This window comes from Piliocolobus tephrosceles, chromosome 7, assembly GCF_002776525.5.
Source record: "Piliocolobus tephrosceles isolate RC106 chromosome 7, ASM277652v3, whole genome shotgun sequence".
Taxonomy (NCBI): Eukaryota; Metazoa; Chordata; class Mammalia; order Primates; family Cercopithecidae; genus Piliocolobus; species Piliocolobus tephrosceles.
Window position 1 is genome coordinate 87,961,948 of NC_045440.1, and position 15,441 is coordinate 87,977,388.

Consider the following 15,441-nt stretch of genomic DNA (forward strand, 5'->3'; position numbering starts at 1 on the left):
GATGAGTGAACCAAATAGTGAAGCAAACTCATCTATTCCCCTGTCTTTATAAGACTACACTGGCTTGCTTACCATAGCTTTATAATAAATAAGTAATGTTTGTCCTCCAAAATTGCTCTTATTTTTCAAAATCATTTTAGATATTCTAGGTCCTTTGAATTTCCATATGTATGTTAGAATTAGGTTGTCAATTGCTAGAAATCCTGCTGGGATTTTGATTGGAGGTGCATTCAATTTGTAGATCAATTTTGGGAGAATTGAAATATTAATACTGTGGAGGTTTCCAACATATGAACACAATATAGCCCTCTATTTATTTTAGATCCTCTCTAATTTCTGTCAGCAATGTTTTTAGTTTTTAATATTTAAGTCTTGTACATCTTTTGTCAGATTTATCCATAAGTATTTTATAAATTTTATACTACTTTAAATTGTATTAAAAAATTTCATTATCTGGATGTTTGTTGTTAGAGTATAGAAATAAAATTGATTTATGTGTATTAATCTTGAATTCTACAACCTTACCAAAATCACATATTAATTCCAGTGAATTAATTTTGTAGGTTTCTTTGGATTTTCTCCATGGACAATTGTGTTGTCCGTGAATAAAGACAATTGTATTTCTTCATTACCATCTCTTTATCACTTTTTCTTGACTTTGTGTCTTAGCTAGAACCTCCATTGCAATGTTTAATAAGAGTGATGAGAACACACATTTTTTCCTATTTCCTGATATTAAGGGAAAAGCATACAATCTTTTATCATTAAGTATTTCAGCTGTAGGTGATACAGACAGGAGGCAGAGAAATCCCACCCTGAATCCTGGAAACCCACGGCCCTAAATGGGAACAGACATTTGTCTTTTCATGCCCCAAAGTTGCCTTTTGGCCTGCCATGTCCCCCTATCCTGTACCCATATAAACCCCAAACCCCTGGCTCCAGGAGGAGACAAACAGAAGAACAGAAGAATGGCAGAATGGCACGATAGAGAGAAGGATCGTCCGAATGTCGAGAGGAGTTTGGCTGGGGATAGTCAGGGGAAGATAATCTTCCCACTCCATTAAATTTCCAGCTCCCTATCCATCCCGCTGAGAGCCACCTCCACCACTCAATAAAACCCCTGCTCTCATCCTTCAAGTACGTGTGTGACCTGATTCTTCCTGGAAGCCGAACAAGTACCTGGGTACCAAGAAGGCACTGAGCTGGTTAACACTTAAGCCATCCCGGATGGCAAGACTAAAACAGCACACTGTAACACAGGCCCACTTGGGTTCTGGGAGTTGCAGACACCCAACCCTGGATGCTGCCATGGGGCCGGAGCTCAGGGGCACTCACCTTGGCTCCGGCACCTGTCCGATTGCATGCTCCCTCTCCTGTAGGGGATTTGAGCAGGGCATGGTGGCTGAGCAGATGAGCCACACCCCTGCTGCAAGTTCTGTGAGGGACGTCAGGGAACTCTCCTATTTCACAGGGTTTTCACACATCCCCTTTATCAAGTTAAGGTAGAATTTTCTTCTTTTGCTAGTTTGTTGAGAGTTTTGAACAGTAATGGATAATGGATTTGACAAATACCTTTTCTGTTTCTATGAAGATAATCATATTAAAACTATTCTTTAGTTTGTTAATATGGTGAATTACACTGATTGATTTTCAAATATTAAACACTTTGTATCCTTGGGAAAAACCCCACTTGGTCACAGTATATTGTCATGTTATATATTGTTGAATTTGCTTTCCTAATATGGTGTTAAGAATTTTGCTATGTTCAGTCAGGTGCGGTGGCTCATTCCTATAATCTTAACACTTTGGGAGGCTAAGGTGGGTGGATCAGGAGGTCAGGAGACCGAGACCATCCTGGCCAAGATGGTGAAACCCCGTCTCTACTAAAAAAAAACAAAGAACAAAAAATCAAAAATTAACCAGACTTGGTGGCGTGCACCTGTAGTCCCAGCTACTCAGGAGGCCGAAGCAGGGTAATTGCTTGAGCCTGGGAAGCAGAAGTTGCAGTGAACCGAGATTGCACCACTGCATTCCAGCCTGGGCCACAGAGCAAGACTCCACCTCAAAAAAAAAAAAAAAAATTTTGCCATCTTCAGAAGGATATGAATCTGTAATTTTCCTTTTTGGTAATATCTTTGTGGATGGTATCAGAATAATTCTGGCTTCAGAGAATGTGTTGAAAATATTCCCTCCTTTTCAATTTCTTGAAATAATTTTAGTAAAATTAATACTACTTCTTACTAAAATGTTGGTAGTGTTTAACAGAAAGCCATCTGGGCCAAAAGTCGTCTTTGTGGGAAGATTTTTAACTACAAGTTACATTTCATCTATATATCTATGTGTAGCTATCTACCTATTTATCTATCTATCTGTTATCAATCATTATGCAGGTTATTGATTTTTTTCTGGATTGAATTTTGGTACTTTGTGTCTTTTAAGAAGTTGTCTTTTTTGCTCAGTTGTCTCATTTGTTCTTGATCAGTCTGCTGAGAGGTTTATTAAATTTGTTGGTCTTTTCTAAGACTCAACTTCTGGTTTTCTTAATTTTCTTTATAGGTTATCTATTTTCTATTCTATTCGTTTTTCCTCTGATCATTTTTTTTTCCTTTTTGTTTTTCAAGATGGAAATTCAGGTCATTGGATTTATACTTTACTCTTTTAATGTAAGCATTTAAAGATACCTGTTTCTTTCTAAGCACTGTTTTAGCTCTATCCATAATTTAGGTTATGTTGTTATTTTTATTCATTCTCACATATTTAACATTTCTCTCTCTCTTTTTCTTATTTTTTTTTTTTTTTTTTTTTTGACCCATGGATATTTTGTGAAGGTGTGATTGTATTAGTCCATTCTCATGTTGCTGATAAAGACATACCTAAGACTGGGGACATTTAGAAAAGAAAGAGGTTTAATTGGCCTACAGTTTCATGTGGTTGGGGAAGCCTCACACTCATGGTGGAAGGCAAGGAGGAGCAAGTCACGTCGTAAATGGATGGTAGCCGGCAAAGACAGAGCTTGTGCAGGGGAGCTCCCCCTTATATAATCATCAGATCTCATGAGACCTATTGACTATCATGAGAACAGCAAAGGAAAGGCCTGCCCCCATGATTCAATTACCTCCCACCAGTTCCCTACCACAACACATGGGAATTCAAGATGAGATCTGGTGGGGACACAGCCAACCCATATCAGTGGTTTTTTAAAAATTGCTAAATATTTGATTTTTACCTTAGCTACATTATTATTCTTGATTTTTCAATAATCCCTTTATGGTTAGAGCACATGTTTTGGGCAATTCCAGTATTTCAAAATATACTGAGACTTATTTTATGGTTCATTATACAGTGCATCTTGACAAATTTTCCATCTGCTCTTGAAAAGAATGTGTACTCTGAAGGCTTTGAGTATAGTGTTGTATAATTTTCAGCCAAGTCATAGTGGATAATAATGTTATTTGGCTGTTCTTTGTTCTTTCTCATTTATTTCTGGTTGTCTTTTAAAAAATTCCTGAGAGGCTGGGTGTGGTGGTTCAGACCTATAATTCTAGCACTTTGGGAGGCCAAGGTAGGTGTACTGATTGAGCCCAGGAGGTCAAGACCAACTTGGGCAACATGGTGAGACACCATCTTTACAAAAAATGCAACAACAAAATGGCTGGGTATGGTGATACGCACCTGTGGTCCCAGCTACTTGGGAGGCTGAGGTGGGAGGATTGCTTGAGCCTGGGAGGCAGAGGTTGAAATGAGCCAAGATTGCCTTACTGCACTGTAGCCCAAGCCACAGAGCAAGAACCTGTCTCAAAAAAAAAAAAAAAAAAAAAATCCTGAGAAAGGATAATTCAGCTATCCAAATATGATTGTAAATTTGTCTAGCTCTCTTTTTATTAATTTTGTCAATTTCTTGTTTATGTATTTTGGGGATCTGTTAGATATGTGCATGTCTATGATTTTATGTCTTGTGAAACCACTATTTTATCATTATGAAATGTTCTTCCTTGCCTTGAAGTGGCTATATATTATTAATATAACCACTCCAACCTTCTTACCTGGTTTACATAATATATATCTGTCCATTCTTTTCCTTTTAATCTATCTGTATTTTAAAATTTAAAGTGTATCTCTTGCAGAATAGTTATGTCTTGCTTTTCCAAATATTAAAAAAAAATCCTGCATTCCTAATTGGAATCCTTAGTTCATTTGCATTCAATGAAATTTTCATATGCTTGGATTTCTGTCTACCACTTCACTACTTGTTTTATACTTTTACTATTTTTTTTTTTTAATTTCTCTGGTATTTTGTTTTCTGACTTTTTGGGTTAATTGCATTTTTAAAAATATTTTACTCTGATTTATCTATTCATTTAAAAATTATACTACTTTGGAACATTTAAAATGGTTGCTCCAAGGCATAAAATACACATTTTGAACTTTTCACACTCCACTGGGAAATATAAAACCCTTGCAATCATATAGGTCTTTTTTTCTCACTCTGCTTTGGCTATCATTGTCATATATAGTACATCTATGTATGATATAATTGTATCTGTCAGATTTACATGTTTTTACTTTTCTCATTAAGCATTTAAAGCTATTTCCTTATAAACATTGCTGTAGCTGGGTCTCATTATTTATAATATGCTTATTTTTATAATTCAATATAAAACATTTTACATCTCTCTTGAGAGTTTCTTTGATTTGTACATCTTTTTGATCCATAGCTTTTTGTTTTGGTTTTAAAACATTGGAACACACACACACACACTATAATTTTTGTTGTAGTTAGTGATGTGATATCAAATTATCAAAAAAAATAGTTGTGTTTAACCACCTCAACTCAACTTCTGATGCTCTTATTTTCTCTATAAGACCTGAGATTTCGGCCAGGCGCGGTGGCTCACGCCTGTAATCCCAGCACTTTGGGAGGCCGAGGCGGGCGGATCATGAGGTCAGGAGATCGAGACCATCCTGGCTAACACGGCGAAACCCTGTCTCTACTAAAAAATACAAAAAATTAGCCCGGTGTGGTGGCGGGCGCCTGTAGTCCCAGCTACTCGGGAGGCTGAGGCAGAAGAAATGGCGTGAACCCGGGAGGCGGAGCTTGCAGTGAGCCAAGATCGCACCACCGCACTCCAGCCTGGGCCACAGAGCCAGACTCCCGTCTCAAAAAAAAAAAAAAAAAAAAAAAAAAAAAAGACCTGAGATTTCATTTGGTATCACCTCTCTTCATTGAAAAAGACTTTCTTCATGATTTCTTATAGTGTTAGTCTGCTGAGGATGAATATTCTTAGTGGTAGTTTGTTTCAAGACTGACTTTGTTTCCCTTCATTCTTGTAGGATATTTTCACTGAATTTATAATTCTTAGTTCTCAGTTTTACGTTGTAGCACTTTAAATATTTGCTACAGTTTCTTCTGACCTCTATTTTTTGTTTGCTTGTTTTTATATGAAGGTAATGTGTCTTGGCGCACTGCTTTTAAGATTTTTATGCCATTTTGGAAGTTCAGTGGTTTAACTCCGATATGCTTGGACATAATTTTTTTTTTTATTTACCCTGTTTGGGGCTTGCTGAGATTCTTAAAACTGTGAATTATGTCTTCCACAAAATTGTGGAAGTTTCTCATCAATATTTCTTATATATCAAGATATATATTTATGTATAATATATATTGTGATATATAAGATATATATCTAATATATGATATATAGTTTAATTTATATATAGTTGCATATTATGGAATTATATATAGATCAATTTGCATATATATCCATATATATAGAGAGAGAGAGAGAGAGAGAGAGAGAGTTCCATTTCCTTTCTTCTCTTATTTTGGGACTCAAATTACATGCAAGATATGGTTTTGATAAAGTCCTATAAGTCACTCAGGTTCTATGAAATCATTCTCAATCTTTTTTCTGTTTTCTCTAAATTGAACAATAATTTATTGAGCTCTCTTCAAGTCCACTGTTATTTTCTTCTGTAAATCTAAATTGACTTCTAATCCCTAAAGGAAGTATATTTTTAAAAATGGTCTTATGCTTTTTAGTTCTATAATTTTTATTTGATTTTTATATTTTCCATTTTTCTGCTGAGATTCCTTTTTTCTTCATTAATTATAAACATGTTTTTAAATAGTTTTTGACAATTGTCATACTCGCTACTTTAAAATTCCTTTCTGCCAGTTCCATCTTCTGTGACATCTTAGTATCAATGTACATTGTCTTTTCTCTTCTGTATGAGTCATTTTTTTCTGTCCCTCACATATCTATTATAACTTTGATTTGTATCCTCAACATTGTGACGTCTCTGAAGTTATTTGTCTTTCTTTTTAAAACATTAAGCTTTGTTTTAAGCCGTCTGGACTCAAACTCTAAACTCCATCTTTCCTGCAGTAGCAGAAACTGAAAGCTTTGATTGGTGTTTTAGCCTTAGCTATGTGTATCCGTCAGTTTGAGCTGCTACAATAAATTACCATGAGGTAAGTGTAATTATCCTCAATCATGGAAAAGTCAAAGCATGGACCACTCTCCCTGGGTTGTTCCTTTCACTCAAGTTTTCTCTTCCCTTCAGTCCCTTCTGTGGGTTCATGTTCATTTTCTACTAGGTGGGGTGCTTGCACTGATTAATAGCCTGAAATATTTGCCTTCTTACTGATTGTTATAGAACCTCTTTTAAAGTTAAAAAAAGTGCATATTCCACAGAGGAGTGGATTTCAATTTTTTTTTTTTTTTATGAATGAGCTATATAATTATGTTGATTCAGGCAATCAAAACTCATTGGACTTCAATTCTGATAATCAGGAAATGTTTGGTCTTGTATATTGAGAGAACGGGGAAGCTATTTGTTGTGTGTAATGTAACCTTTTGACTTATATTTTCCCTGGAGGCTTTAATGGTAGAGCACTCAGAAGTATTTGGTTTAGTTCTTATCTCAAATATTCTATCTAATAAAACTCTTCAGTTTTTGCTTTATAATTCCATTGGTTGGTGTTAAAATTGGCTTAGGAATACCAAACATTAGAGTGTTTGAATTTGAAATATATATAAACATGTTATTGGAAAGAGTATATTTACTTTTAAATGTTTTCATAAAATGTATTAGAAAAGGGCTACTAACTGTGTAATTTAGTGTGAACTGTGTGACTAATTTGTTTAAAATGTAAATGCAAAGTATTTGAATGTAATTATTGACTGTCAAATTGATGATTACTGATTAATATTATTCATCAATGCTGCGATGGTTAATATGGATGCCAAATTAGTAATAAAATCAGGAAGCTGTGACTTTGGAAAGGGGATGAAATCAGTATAGATTGATGTTTTAGAAAAAAAATTTCCAATTTCATAAAATGTCATTAGCAACACAAAAGAGTAAATAGTGTACACCAATATATGTTCTTTCAGCTGCTTTGTTTCTTAATATAACTTTTATTGTTAAGTTCTGCATTTCTAATCTGACAGTATTTTTCAGGGAAAGAATCGAAAGGAAATACTAAAAGAATTTCAGAAAACTTTTTTAATTGTTCAGAACTTATTGTAAATGCCTTTTAAAATTCAGATTCACCTTTGTTAATTAGATTCCGTGTGTGTGTGTGTGTGTGTGTGTGTGTGTGTGTGAGATGGAATCTCGCTCTGTCGCCCAGTTGCCCAGGCTGGAGTGCAGTGGCGCTATCTTGGCTCACTGCAAGCTCTGCCTCCTGGGTTCACGCCATTCTCCTGCCTCAGCCTCCGGAGTAGCTGGGACTACAGGCACCTACCACCATGCCTCGCTAACTTTTTTTGTATTTTGTTTTAGTAGAGACAGGGTTTCACCATGCTAGCCAGGATGATCTCCATCTCCTGACTTCGGTCTCCCAAAGTGCTGGGATTACAGGCGTGAGTCACCACGCCCGACCAAGATTCTATTTTTAATCTTGAAAACAAACTTAAAAAATTCTGCGCTATTGTTAACAGGAAATTTTGAGGCTTATAGTGTTTATTAATGTTCACACTTAGAGTTACATCATTAAAAATACTTGATTTATACCTTCCTAAATAATTTATTTTGATGTTTATTCCAATATGTAAATTTCCCATTTATAACGAGAAACACAAAATTGAGTCTGATTTCCAGATCATTTTGGTTATTAAAACTACTCTTATACCACATGTAAATGAAAGTTACAGTATAAGGTACATAGTGAATAGGGCAATCACAAATATATTACTGTCTATTAGAACATTTGATAAAGATGGCAATGTATATATATATATAGTGTATATATATATATTATATATATGAGATATATAAAATCAAATATACTAAGATGGAAAAGCAACTCTATTTAACAAATCAAATATATACCACTGATGTTCTATAAAATGACTACCTAGTGAAAATCTTCAAAAAGAAATCTCAAAATAATCTTTTCCTTACTTTAGCAACTTTCATGTAGATATTGCTTTAGCAAATTTCATGGTAGATATACTAAATAAGTATTAAACATGTGTTGCTAGTGTGTATTTTGATGATGCTCATCTTTGCCTAAAAGCAGTACATTTAAGGAGAAAAATGTTTGTCATCCTAGATCCAAGGCGTCTAATATATATAATATATATATGCCATATATAACACATATATTATATATAAAACATATATATGTGATATATATTATATATCCTATATATAATATGCATATAATATATATGCAATTTAAAATGATTAGCATCCTAAAACTATGATCCAGATCTGATCCAACATATATATATATAATATAATGCAGATAATATATATGCAATTTAAAATGATTAGCATCCTAAAACTATTTATGATCCAGATCTGATCCAACCTTTCAGTTAAAAGTTACATAATCTTACACCTCCTATTTAGTACTAATGCATTGTATAGCTACATGTTAGTGGGTTAAGACAAGGAACAAATAGCAAAGCAATTAACTAACAATCAATTAAAGTCAGTGGTATGTATGGATAAAGTTGGGAAGTGCCTGGATGGTTAGTTGTTCAAAACCTATAATAGAGTATAGACCGTTAGCTTCCAGCATCTTGATGGCATAGGTTTTATCTCTCACTTAAAATCTAACTTTTTTGCTTGGAGAGGATAAAATAGTTGAGAAGGTAACAATTATTACCCAAAAATAAAATCTGAAGAAGCAACTCAAAAGCAATGGAAATATTCATAAGGGGGATACTTGATTCTTACTGAGTTATTGGTTCTCTGCTTTCCATGTCTGTCTAGGCCAGTACCTATTTTCATGGTTAATTTACATCTCAGTGACTTCATATTTTTAGAAGTAATGATAATTTAATTCCAAAGGTAAAATACTAGTATGAAATGTGGTATGATTACTTGAATAACACATGCAATTACTTTCAACATCTCAATTAATGTGGAAGATGCAGCAAGTTTTTTATGGGAAATTTGTAGGCTTAGAAAACTATAATTCATTATATTAATAGAATATGTGAGCAAGAAGCATATATTTTTATTATTGATTTTTTTACTTATTTAACAAGAAATATAAAATTAAAGCTTTATAGTGAATTGGAATGGGAAAGCATATGAATGGGAAAAGTTTGATTCAAAACAGTTATAAGGATGGGATATAGAAGGATCTCTGCTCCAGATAGAAGCTATGAAATAGTAAGAGGGAAAACTGCCTAGGACCTGTGTGTCTTCCATGAGGGAGTGGAATAAGAACTTTTCAGAGGTTCTGCCATAATTATGGTTCTACGCTAATGAACTGATTCTTCATTTTGTTCTTGAGGCCCTTGGGGGGAAAAAAAAGGAGAAACATGTCTGTTATATTTCAAATTTAACCTCATTACAGAAAACTCCAAAATATCTAATTCAGATTATTTCCTAAAATATCAATTCTTTTCCCCTGTAGTCACCAGATTGGTTAGTTGACCCAGAGAATGAGGAAAGGCACAAAAGGTCCTGTTTTTCTTGGTCTCTCACTGATCCAAGAACATAGAGGGAGCAGTTGTTTTTTCTTCCTATTTGTTCAATTTTTGAATCAACAACTTTCATTTAGAACTGGAGTTCCTACTCTTATACTGAATATAGTGAGGAGGTTACCAATCGAGTGCAGTACAATTTGAGAATTTTGATGCACAAGAATTCAGGAATGTGGCAGTCTAGTTGTGATCTAAGCCCTCTCCCCAGATGCCTCATTCAGTGGGCAATGGTGACCATTCGCTCTCCTCCTGCCGAATGCCTGTCAAAGACTCTCGTCAGCAACCCAGAAGAAACGGCAAATTCATTTATGGGTAACTGTGCTGTTTTCAAGTATCACTTCTTACCATCCCTGTGGTGCAGATAAACTTACTGCACAAATGCAATGGTCTTTATCTGCTCCTGCTGTTTGGTAGAAATAGCGTTTTCTCAATGTCTTCTGAGTTAACCACTGCTCCTCCTTTAACATTTAGCAAGATGGCACATCTTTCAGGAAATCTTCCCTGACTCCTTGATTTTGGTTAGGTGTTCCTGTCGGGTGTTCCCATGGAAACACTAACATAATATGTTTATAACTATCTGTTTTGGAGACTGTTGTCCCGTGAATTATAAATTGCATAAGGTCAGGGAATATGTCTTCACTTTTGGATTTCCATCGTCCAGGATTGATCCTGGGCAACAAAGGATTCACGATAAAGCCCTGGCGAATAAATCAGCAAACGAATTTCAATAAATGATTTACTTAAAAGGCAAATTAGTGATGATATATTTTAGGAGGTTTTACTGAGTAAAAGAGATTGAGCTTTCCCATGAATGCATCATTTGAATAACAATTTTTAAATTAACAGGTTAGAGAAGAAGAGATAATTTAGCAGCTATTGGTTGGCACAGTGTCCTCTTTTATCATAATTTTTCATTCAAATTCTTGTTCTTTTTGTGAAAGGATGATATTGTGAAGGTGTACACCCTTTATTTTTATAATCCCTGCAATTCCTTTATTTCTTAGTTCTTTTCAAACTAGGCCTTTAAAGCCCTGCCATGGGAAAGGAAGGTGATAGCAGAAATTCAAAGTAAAACAGAAAAAGTCATAGGTTTTATTATTCTTATTACATCACAAAGATAGATAAACTCTCTCCTAGGACTGGTTGAAGAAAGGATAACAACTAACTAGAGTAGGTGTTGTGAAAGAATCGTGTCTCAGGAAGGAGTCTGTTTCTATTTCTATTACATTGAGTTCTAACCACATAAACAAATCTTCAGACTTATTTAGGGATCTGAGGGCAGGAAGAGAACCCAGGAAGCCAATGCAGTCCTCCTTTCATGTTTCCCTGTGCCATGTGAGCAAGGTTTGATAGCAGAGGAATACTGACTAATTGGCATGTATGGGCATAGAGAAGTTGGAAACAGCCACCTAGATTGCTGCTGCTTAGAGTGGTGTCAGGGAGCAGGTGAGGTTTTTAGCTGAGTTGGAGGGCTTGGCTTGAAGGTGTCTGGTGGTAGATGGAATAGGCAGCCACAAATGATAGCACAACCAAGCGGAAGGACCGGAAGAATTGGGAGGAAAAGTTGATGCCGGCAAAGACTAGGGGTCAAAGGCCTCCTCCACAAGTTGTTGATGTTGTAAGACAGCCTCTCCTCTGTAGACAGTAAATGTGAAAGCTTCGCCTGAGAAAAGATCAAGGGAACTGTGCAGCTTTAACTTGTACCTCAACTGACTGTGATGAACAGAAATACTTGATGCTATCTACCTTTATTTGGAATGGGGGCTTGAATTACAGAATAATTTTCAGAGAGATCAAAAGTTACATTTGCAGTTCTGAGTTCTTGTTGTGACATTATCTTACTCATTATATTAGTTTCACCAAGATCCAGTTCTCTAAAATGAAAAGGAGAAAAAAATTGTAATAACTTCAAGATTGGGATCCATTAGTATCACACAGAATAGTCCGTTAATGCTGACAAACATATTTTCCCATTTATTGCCAACAACATGTTATTTCGGCACTTTCTCTATACTGTCTATATTAAATTTCTGTGTCTGCCTCTCTTTCTCTCTTTCCCTCTCTCTCTCATACTCACACACCCTATACAATATAGCTCACCTTACTGAAATAACAAATAATCTGAAGATGTTATGTATTCTATCAAATCCACAAAATAAATTGCAGAGATAGGATATAGATTGAGGTCTGTCTCTCTTCAGAGATTTTGTACTTTTCATTTATTATTGTGACCTGCAAGAATTGATACTTCCTCAAACATAACCTTGTTACTTTTTTCTTACTAATTGTTGGCAAATGATAAAACCTTGAGCTTGCAGATGACTATTCTACAAAATGTTGAATGGAAAAGCGCCTTGATGGCTTAAGTAATCTGTTAACAGTAAAAAGATTGATTTATTGTAATATTGTTATTTATTGAAGTTATGAGATGGCAGGAGAGAGTACAATAGGGTATTGAATTTCTATCTAGAGAAAGAAGGCATTGTGTTATAAATTTTTTAAGTTCAATTTTTAAAATTACAGTAACATATCAAGATTCATGTTAGAAGTATTAAAAATTCAAAGATTCAGCCATTTCAGTTGTCAAGAGACCATAACATGTAGAATCACAAATTTTAAAAAGAAAAAGAGTTCGTCAAAAGATGAAATGGCAAGAAGCCCTAGAGTAGGTGTAACAGTATGACAGTATGTGTGGTGGTCATTGTCACATTCCTCTGCAGGATGCCACACATCCCTGTGCCTTGTCTTCCTGTCATTAAATAATACAAAGTGACTTTTTTGGGTCTCCTAAATCTTTATTTTCTTTAGCAAATATTCAGTTGTAAAAAAAGACCGTAAAAGGAATATGTTTCCTAAAGTCTTTACTTCTGAACATTAATAAAATATTCTGTCAATATTGTTAATTATTTTTATTTTTAAAAATCTAAAGGTTGTGTAGTTCACACATGGTATTTACTATTAGATTTTGTAGAATCAATTTACTTAGTAGAAATACCCTTAGTTTGTAAACAGCTCATCTAATTTTCATTTAACTATGTAACTACCACATAAAAATTGATTATTCTATTATAAAATCCTACTGCGACTGATTTCAACATTCTATATTTCCAGTGATATATAAATGATGGAGAAATCAATGCTGTTGTAACTAACTTAATGGAAGTATAAGAGTCGCATTTGATGTTGATTTCTGTGTTCCGTGAAGAGGAAGAGATTGTGTAAATATATATGTTCTTACACTGTCAATATATATGTTGACAGAATATTATAAAATGTTAGTTCAATAACTGTGCAGACCTATATTCTAAATTATCAGCAAATCATAGCACACAGCCAATTCTCCTAACTATAGTCCATGTCCATTTAAGGCAGCTGGTTTTCCAACCATTTTTAATATTTTCTAGGTTTAGAAGTTTTCCAAGTCCTCCTAAGTACAGCTTATTTCAGTGGTTGATTTTTTATTGGTCTCTATGTATAATATTTTTAAATAACAATAACTCCAAAAGGTGAAGATATAAAAGATTTGTAATGATATTAAGCAAATGAAGAGCAGCAGATGTATTATTAACATAACATAGAAAATGGACAGGATCGATTAGAAAAGGTCCTATAGGGAGCACTCATAAAAGTTTTCATCTGACCTTTTGTCCAATTATATTCTATATTCTGAAAGAATGGAAACAATCTCTTTTAAAATTTTATAGCACTCAGGGCCTACACTAAATCTTTCATATGTTTTCATATTATTCATGTGCATAAATTAAATTTATACTGTAATTATTTCTTTAAAATTGGGTAGACTCCTCCAGTGGCAGTGGTTTTAAAAAGACTCCTTAACTGTGAAACGGAATTCATTGCATAAAATACACTGGAACATTCACATTCAGCTATTACACCACCAGTCTTTCACTTGAATGTGTCTATTTGTTAATTTATTTGTCAAGAAATTTTTGAAATCTATTTGGTGAAAGTAGAGAAGGGAGAAAAAGGATAACAAATGAGGTTATCAGGGAATGTTATGAAAAGAAGGTAGTGTTTGAGAGAGGTGTGAAAATTTGGAAGAGTGATTATGGCAAATAAGAAAGAATGCTGTTTAGAGATGAGTAAAATTCTGTGAAGAAAAGTGAGGTTGGGAATAATCAGTAATGACGTCCTTTGCCACAATTTTATGCATCTTTCCAAAAGCTTCAAGTAAGACCAGATAACATGAACTGCAGGTTTTCCCACAGATAACCTGTGAATGGGAGGATTGGGGACCATTTGGTTGAAATATATAGTTATGAGATTTAAGGTGGGTATAGAATTACATGAAGACAGACTTGTTTTAACATTACAATATATAACTAAACTGTAGTGTAATTAGGCTAAATACATTGAACTCTTCATAAGTTTATGAAAATGTTTAGAAATAAAACATAAAACTTAAAAATTACATTAAATTTGTACTAAATCTTACATAGTGCCATATTTATCTACATATGCAAAAATGTACATTGTGTCTCTCTCCTACATTCATAATTATACAGAATTAATCAGTTTGTGATATCTTACTTTTTGCTTCAGATCAACCATTAATTTTGAAGAACTTTAGATTAAAAATGAATAGGCTTCTGTAGATACACTAAAATGTCAGATTCTGGTGAACATTTTCACAATCTTGGCTGTTTGGTCAATCGGGTTTTAACAAACCTGGAGTTTTTTTGTTGTGTTTATTGTTCATGAAATTTTCGTGTGTCTGTAAATGCATTCATTCAACTAATGTTTATTGAGCTTCTGTTAGCAGGCATAGTTCTAGACATCCTGAATATACTTGTGAACAAAACAAACCTAATATCTGTTCTCAATCTTAGAAGCTGATTCTAAATTAGGGGCTCTGTAATTAATTAATCACTTACAAGCCAAACCATTTTAATTATTAGGGTATCTTGTTTATTATAGTTAATAGTTGTTACTTGGCCTTTGCATCTGGGATCATCCTAGCTCCACTAGAAACAGGCAACTCGATTGAATTACAGCATGCTCACCTGCTGTTGTAGCTATGGTATATCTAACCTTTAATTCCTAACATCAAGTCTTCGTATTCTTTTCTCTACAACATGCCAACGGATGTCTGGAACCTCAATTCTTTGAAGTGGGCATGGCATTGGTTCTAAGTTTGGGGTAACTAACCCAGCATACCATTATGAATTTAGTGAGCTTTTCAAGCCTGCAGATTGTCTGCTAAGGGCACCTACATCAACATTTAGCTCACTCAAGTCCCCTCAAACGCAATATGTACAAATATGCTCTAGTGTTTGTTACTAAATGTGCACACATTTCCATTTATGTAAGTCTGATCAAAATAATTATATGTGGGTATTTTAAACATTATTTAAAGAATGTAAGTTAATCCTGAAAATGTCAAATGAGTATTACAATAACTTCAGAAGGCTATTGATTCTTTTTGATAAACATACTTATTTGTCTTATAAAATTTATATTTATTATCAAG

At 34.3% G+C, this 15,441-nt stretch overlaps 1 protein-coding gene across 3 annotated transcripts in view; it reads left to right on the top strand.

Annotated features, from left to right (window-relative positions):
• CNBD1 (cyclic nucleotide binding domain containing 1) overlaps window positions 1-15,441 on the top strand; it is a 565,408-nt gene that overhangs the window by 260,570 nt on the left and 289,397 nt on the right. The gene's annotated exons all lie outside the window — the stretch shown is intronic.